Source organism: Heptranchias perlo, unplaced genomic scaffold (genome assembly GCF_035084215.1).
Source record: "Heptranchias perlo isolate sHepPer1 unplaced genomic scaffold, sHepPer1.hap1 HAP1_SCAFFOLD_973, whole genome shotgun sequence".
In the NCBI taxonomy this organism is placed as follows: Eukaryota; Metazoa; Chordata; class Chondrichthyes; order Hexanchiformes; family Hexanchidae; genus Heptranchias; species Heptranchias perlo.
In genome coordinates, this window is record NW_027140018.1 from 45001 (window position 1) to 52500 (window position 7500).

A 7500-nucleotide genomic window follows, 5' to 3' on the forward strand; every position below is an offset into this window, starting at 1 on the left:
AACTCATTACCTGTGCTCGGACTTTTTGTGCCACAAGTGCAAGGGACCGTTTGCCGGCAGCTACTCGCACCCCCCCGCCCAGGGGGGGAATCCTCTGACCGGAGATCCGAAACGCCGGCCGAATCCATCCCCGTCGGACTTCCGAAGGGGTTCCCTCGACCGACTGACTTCCGAACTCCTTTCTGGGCTTAAACGGGTGGAATTCGGACCCTCTCGCAAGGGAGCCGAAGCCCGCCAGCCCCGGGAGGCCTCGGGGCCGCCGTTTTCAAGCCCGACCAAAAAACCCGAAAAATGGGGAAAAATGGGAAAAATTCCCACTCCCAAAAGGCTTAAAAGTCGGTTGGGCGGCAGCCGGGTCGGTCTCTGCAGACCTGGAGGCGCTAGACACAAGTCTGGTAAACAGGCTAAGTCTCGACATGCCACCTCTTACTATCCTGCAGGTACCCCGCCAATCCCCCCGGAACCGGCTGGCAATTGGCGAATCAGCGGGACGAATTTGAATTCGTGACCGACTCTCTGACACCGAATCGCCGCAAACGCGTTTCGATTTTTCGGCTTCGGTACCTCCCATCAGACTTTGACTGGCCATATCTCCGGACTCACGTGTCGCAGCCGGGACCTTCAGGTACCGTTCGACGCGTCTAACCCTGCCCCGTCGAATGGCGCCCCTCGCGGTGTGGTCCGATTTCCGCATTTTGGTCAGATTTGCCTCCAAATTTTTCAGATTGAGTTGACGAATGCCCCCTACGGGGTAACCTCTTGCCCTTTCGGACATGGTCCCTGTGACTTAATTTCCGCCTTTTGCTCAATCGTTTCCCCATTTATAATTAATTTAAAATCGGTTACTCAGTTCTGGTTTACCAGTTCCCTCTTCGGACTTAGTTTTTGGTTAATCATTTCCGGTTCACCAGTTCCCGTTTTGGACTTAGTCTCTGCGGGCCGTTTCTCATCTTTTGGTTCATCAGTTCCCCTCTTTTAATAATTTTTTGGCTGCTTTCGTTTGATCATTTCCCTGCCTTCTGGGTGACTTTTGCCCCTTAGGACTTCATCGCCGCACATTATTTTCGACTTCTGGTTGATCATTTCACCCCTTTTAATCATTTTTGCAACTTTTGGTTAACCATTTCACCCAGCTTCTGGTTAACCATTTCCCCTTTGGGACTTAGTCTCTGAGCATTCTTTTGGGATTCTGGTTAATCATTTGCCAATTTTTAAAAATGTTGCCGCTTTTGTTTAATGCTTTCTGGTCAACCTTTCCCTCTTTCAGACTTCACCGCGGCACATTGCTTTAGCCTCCTGGTTAATCATTTCACCCCTTTTAATCATTTTTGCAACTTTTGGTTAACCATTTCCCCCAGCTTCTGGTTAACCATTTCCCCTTGGGACTTGGTCTCTGAGCATTCTTTTGGGATTCTGGTTAATCATTTGCCAATTTTTAAAAATGTTGCCACTTTTGTTAATGCTTTCTGGTCAACCTTTCCCTCTTTCAGACTTCACCGCGGCACATTGCTTCAGCCTCCTGGTTAATCATTTCACCCCTTTTAATCATTTTTGCAACTTTTGGTTAACCATTTCCCCCAGCTTCTGGTTAACCATTTCCCCTTTGGGACTTAGTCTCTGAGCATTCTTTTGGGATTCTGGTTAATCATTTGCCAATTTTAAAAAATGTTGCCACTTTTGTTTAATGCTTTCTGGTCAACCTTTCCCTCTTTCAGACTTCACCGCGGCACATTGCTCCAGCCTCTGGTTAATCATTTCACCCCTTTTAATCATTTTTGCAACTTTTGGTTAACCATTTCCCCCAGCTTCTGGTTAACCATTTCCCCTTTGGGACTTAGTCTCTGAGCATTCTTTTGGGATTCTGGTTAATCATTTGCCAATTTTTTAAAAATGTTGCCACTTTTGTTTAATGCTTTCTGGTCAACCTTTCCCTCTTTCAGACTTCACCGCGGCACATTGCTTTAGCCTCCTGGTTAATCATTTCACCCCTTTTAATCATTTTTGCAACTTTTGGTTAACCATTTCCCCCAGCTTCTGGTTAACCATTTCCCCTTTGGGACTTAGTCTCTGAGCATTCTTTTGGGATTCTGGTTAATCATTTGCCAATTTTTAAAAAATGTTGCCGCTTTTGTTTATGCTTTCTGGTCAACCTTTCCCTCTTTCAGACTTCACCGCGGCACATTGCTTTAGCCTCCTGGTTAATCATTTCACCCCTTTTAATCATTTTTGCAACTTTTGGTTAACCATTTCCCCCAGCTTCTGGTTAACCATTTCCCCTTTGGGACTTGGTCTCTGAGCATTCTTTTGGGATTCTGGTTAATCATTTGCCAATTTTTTAAAAATGTTGCCACTTTTGTTTAATGCTTTCTGGTCAACCTTTCCCTCTTTCAGACTTCACCGCGGCACATTGCTCAGCCTCCTGGTTAATCATTTCACCCCTTTTAATCATTTTTGCAACTTTTGGTTAACCATTTCCCCCAGCTTCTGGTTAACCATTTCCCCTTTGGGACTTAGTCTCTGAGCATTCTTTTGGGATTCTGGTTAATCATTTGCCAATTTTTTAAAAATGTTGCCACTTTTGTTTAATGCTTTCTGGTCAACCTTTCCCTCTTTCAGACTTCACCGCGGCACATTGCTTCAGCCTCCTGGTTAATCATTTCACCCTTTTAATCATTTTTGCAACTTTTGGTTAACCATTTCCCCAGCTTCTGGTTAACCATTTCCCCTTTGGGACTTAGTCTCTGAGCATTCTTTTGGGATTCTGGTTAATCATTTGCCAATTTTTAAAAAATGTTGCCACTTTTGTTTAATGCTTTCTGGTCAACCTTTCCCTCTTTCAGACTTCACCGCGGCACATTGCTCCAGCCTCCTGGTTAATCATTTCACCCCTTTTAATCATTTTTGCAACTTTTGGTTAACCATTTCCCCCAGCTTCTGGTTAACCATTTCCCCTTTGGGACTTAGTCTCTGAGCATTCTTTTGGATTCTGGTTAATCATTTGCCAATTTTTTAAAAATGTTGCCACTTTTGTTTAATGCTTTCTGGTCAACCTTTCCCTCTTTCAGACTTCACCGCGGCACATTGCTTTAGCCTCCTGGTTAATCATTTCACCCCTTTTAATCATTTTTGCAACTTTTGGTTAACCATTTCCCCAGCTTCTGGTTAACCATTTCCCCTTTGGGACTTAGTCTCTGAGCATTCTTTTGGGATTCTGGTTAATCATTTGCCAATTTTTAAAAAATGTTGCCACTTTTGTTTAATGCTTTCTGGTCAACCTTTGCCTCTTTCAGACTTCCCCGCGGCACATTGCTTCAGCCTCCTGGTTAATCATTTCACCCCTTTTAATCATTTTTGCAACTTTTGGTTAACCATTTCCCCCAGCTTCTGGTTAACCATTTCCCCTTTGGGACTTAGTCTCTGAGCATTCTTTTGGAATTCTGGTTAATCATTTGCCAATTTTTAAAAAATGTTGCCGCTTTTGTTTAATGCTTTCTGGTCAACCTTTCCCTCTTTCAGACTTCACCGCGGCACATTGCTTAGCCTCCTGGTTAATCATTTCACCCCTTTTAATCATTTTTGCAACTTTTGGTTAACCATTTCCCCCAGCTTCTGGTTAACCATTTCCCCTTTGGGACTTAGTCTCTGAGCATTCTTTTGGATTCTGGTTAATCATTTGCCACTTTTTAAAAAATGTTGCCGCTTTTGTTTAATGCTTTCTGGTCAACCTTTCCCTCTTTCAGACTTCACCGCGGCACATTGCTTTAGCCTCCTGGTTAATCATTTCACCCCTTTTAATCATTTTTGCAACTTTTGGTTAACCATTTCCCCAGCTTCTGGTTAACCATTTCCCCTTTGGGACTCAGTCTCTGAGCATTCTTTTGGGATTCTGGTTAATCATTTGCCACTTTTTTAAAAATGTTGCCGCTTTTGTTTAATGCTTTCTGGTCAACCTTTCCCTCTTTCAGACTTCACCGCGGCACATTGCTTTAGCCTCCTGGTTAATCATTTCACCCCTTTTAATCATTTTTGCAACTTTTGGTTAACCATTTCCCCCAGCTTCTGGTTAACCATTTCCCCTTTGGGACTTAGTCTCTGAGCATTCTTTGGGATTCTGGTTAATCATTTGCCAATTTTTAAAAAATGTTGCCGCTTTTGTTTAATGCTTTCTGGTCAACCTTTCCCTCTTTCAGACTTCACCGCGGCACATTGCTTTAGCCTCCTGGTTAATCATTTCACCCCTTTTAATCATTTTGCAACTTTTGGTTAACCATTTCCCCCAGCTTCTGGTTAACCATTTCCCCTTTGGGACTTAGTCTCTGAGCATTCTTTTGGGATTCTGGTTAATCATTTGCCAATTTTTAAAAAATGTTGCCGCTTTTGTTTAATGCTTTCCCTGCTTTGTGGTCAAACTTTTCCCCTTTAGGACTTCATCGCCGCACATTATTTTCGAATTCTGGTTAATCATTTCACCCCTTTTAATCATTTTTGCAACTTTTGGTTAACCATTTCCCCCAGCTTCTGGTTAACCATTTCCCTATGGGACTTAGTCTCTGAGCATTCTTTTGGGATTCTGGTTAATCATTTGCCAATTTTTAAAAAATGTTGCCGCTTTTGTTAATGCTTTCTGGTCAACCTTTCCCTCTTTCAGACTTCACCGCGGCACATTGCTTTAGCCTCCTGGTTAATCATTTCACCCCTTTTAATCATTTTTGCAACTTTGGTTAACCATTTCCCCCAGCTTCTGGTTAACCATTTCCCCTTTGGACTTAGTCTCTGAGCATTCTTTTGGGATTCTGGTTAATCATTTGCCACTTTTTTAAAATGTTGCCGCTTTTGTTTAATCGTTTCCCTGCTATGTGGTCAACCTTTTCCCCTTTCAGACTTCATCGCCGCGCATTGTTGTCGACTTCTGGTTAATCATTTTTCCCCTTTAAATCTTTTTTTGCCACTTTCGGTTAACCATTTCACCCAGCTTCTGGTTAACCATTTGCCCCATTATACTGAATTTTTCCGCTTTGGTTTAATCATTTCCCTGCTTTCTTGTCAACCTTTTCCCCTTTTGGACTTCGCCGCCGCACTTTGCTTTTGCCTTCTGGTTAAACATTTCTCCCCTTTTAATCCTTTTTCCCACTTTTGGTTCACCAGTTCACCCAGCTTCTGGTTAACCATTTCCCCTTGGGACTTAAGTCTCTGAGCATTCTTTTGGGATTCTGGTTAACCATTTGCCACTTTTTAAAAATGTTGCCGCTTTTGTTTAATGCTTTCCCTGCTTTCTGGTCAACCTTTTCCCCTTACGACTTCGCCGCCGCACTTTGCTTTCGCCTTCTGGTTAATCATTTCACCCCTTTTAATCCTTTTTCCCACTTTGGGTTGGACAGTTCACCCAGCTACTGGTTAACCATTTCCCCTTTGGGACTTAAGTCTCTGAGCATTCTTTTGTGATTCTGGTTCACCATTTGTCCCTTTTTAAAAGATATTGCTGCTTTTGATTAAACCTTTCCCTGCTTTGCGGTCGACCTATTCCTCTTCAGACTTCATCGCCGCACCTTGTTTTCGACATCTGGTTCAACATTTCTCCCCTTTTAATCCTTTTTCCCACTTTTGGTTAAGCAGTTCACCCAGCTTCTGGTTCACCATTTGCCCCTTTTTACTGAATTTTTCTGCTTTTGTTTAATCATTTCCCTGCTTTGCGGTCGACCTATTCCTCTTTCAGACTTCATCGCCGCGCATTGTTTTCGACATCTGGTTCAACATTTCTCCCCTTTTAATCCTCTTTCCCACTTTTGGTTAAGCAGTTCACCCAACTTCTGGTTAACCATTTGCCCCTTCTTACTGAATTTTTCTGCTTTTGTTTAATCATTTCCCTGCTTTATGGTCAACCTTTTCCCCTTTAGGACTTCGCCGCCGCACTTTGCTTTCGCCTTCTGGTTAATCATTTCACAACATTTTAATCCTTTTTCCCACTTTGGTTAAACAGTTCACCCAGCTTCTGGTTAACCATTTGCCCCTTTGGGACTTAAGTCTCTGAGCATTCTTTTGGGATTCTGGTTCACCATTTGTCCCTTTTTAAAAGATATTGCTGCTTCTGTTTAATCCTTTCCCTGCTTTGCGGTCAACCTTTTCCTCTTTCAGACTTCATCGCCGCGCATTGTTTTCGACATCTGGTTCAACATTTCTCCCCTTTTAATCCTCTTTCCCACTTTTGGTTAAGCAGTTCACCCAACTTCTGGTTCACCACTTGCCCCTTTTTACTGAATTTTTCTGCTTTTGTTTAATCATTTCCTGCTTTCCGGTCAACCTTTCCCTCTTTCAGACTTAATCGCCGCACATTGTTGTCGACTTCTGGTTGATCAGTTCACCCCTTTTTTATCCTTTTTCCCACTTTGGTTAAGCAGTTCACCCAGCTTCTGGTTAACCATTTGCCCCTTTGGCACTTAAGTCTCTGAGCATTCTTTTGGGATTCTGGTAAACCATTTGTCCCTTTTTAAAAAATGCTGCTGCTTTTGTTTAATGCTTGCCCTGCTTTGCGGTCGATCATTTCACCCCTTTTAATCCATTTTTGCCACTTTGGGTTAAACAGTTCACACAACTTCTGGTTCACCATTTCACATTTCGGAACTTTTATTCCCACCATTACTTGGGCTTCTGGTTCATCATTTCACGCTGTTTTACAAATCTTTGCCGCTTCACTTTTAATCCACAAACCGTGGCTCGCTTTCGGGTGGGGGGGGGGTAGCGGGTTTGGGCCGGGCACTCGACATCCCGGTGTGCGACCGGGTTCGTTCTGGTACCGCTCGGTGCCCCTCGTCCTGCTCTTGCCGCGGAAGCAAACCAGACGACCGTCGGTCTCACGCCCGAGGGGAGAGGAGGCGGAAAGCGGTTTGCAGCCTTTCGCTGTACTCCGGCGGGCAGCGCCGCACCTCCGAGTGCTCGGTACCGTTCGCTGCACCTCGTCCGGCCGCACGCAGCGAGCCAAACCCGGAGGAAATCGGCCTGTGCCTTCTCGAGATATGGGCCTCCGGGTGGGACGGACAAACCGGGGCCCCGAGCTCGCTTTCGGCGGCCCGGCACTCGACTTCCCGGTGTCCGAACGTGATCCTTCCGGTACCCTTCGGTGCCCCTTGCCCGACTCTAGCTCCCGTGCTGAAGCGGAGTCGGTCGGCCTGACGGCCTGCCGAGTTAACCAGCGGAAAGCGGTGCGCAGCCTTTCGCTTGCAGCTCCGGCGGGCAGCGCCGCACCTCCGGCTGCTCAGTGCCGTCCGCTGCTCCCCTTCCGGCTGCACGCAGCGAACCATACCCGGAGGAAATCGGCCTCGGCCTTCCGGAGATATGGGCCTGCGAGTGGGACCAATAAATCGGTGCACATTTCCGGCTCGGTTTCGGCCTCGGCACTATCAGTTCACGCCGTCCGACCGACGTCGTTCTGGCACGGTTCCGTTGCTCCTTGATCCGGTCCAGCCACGGTAATCAGCCGAAGATGGTGGGGGTAGGGGGGGGACA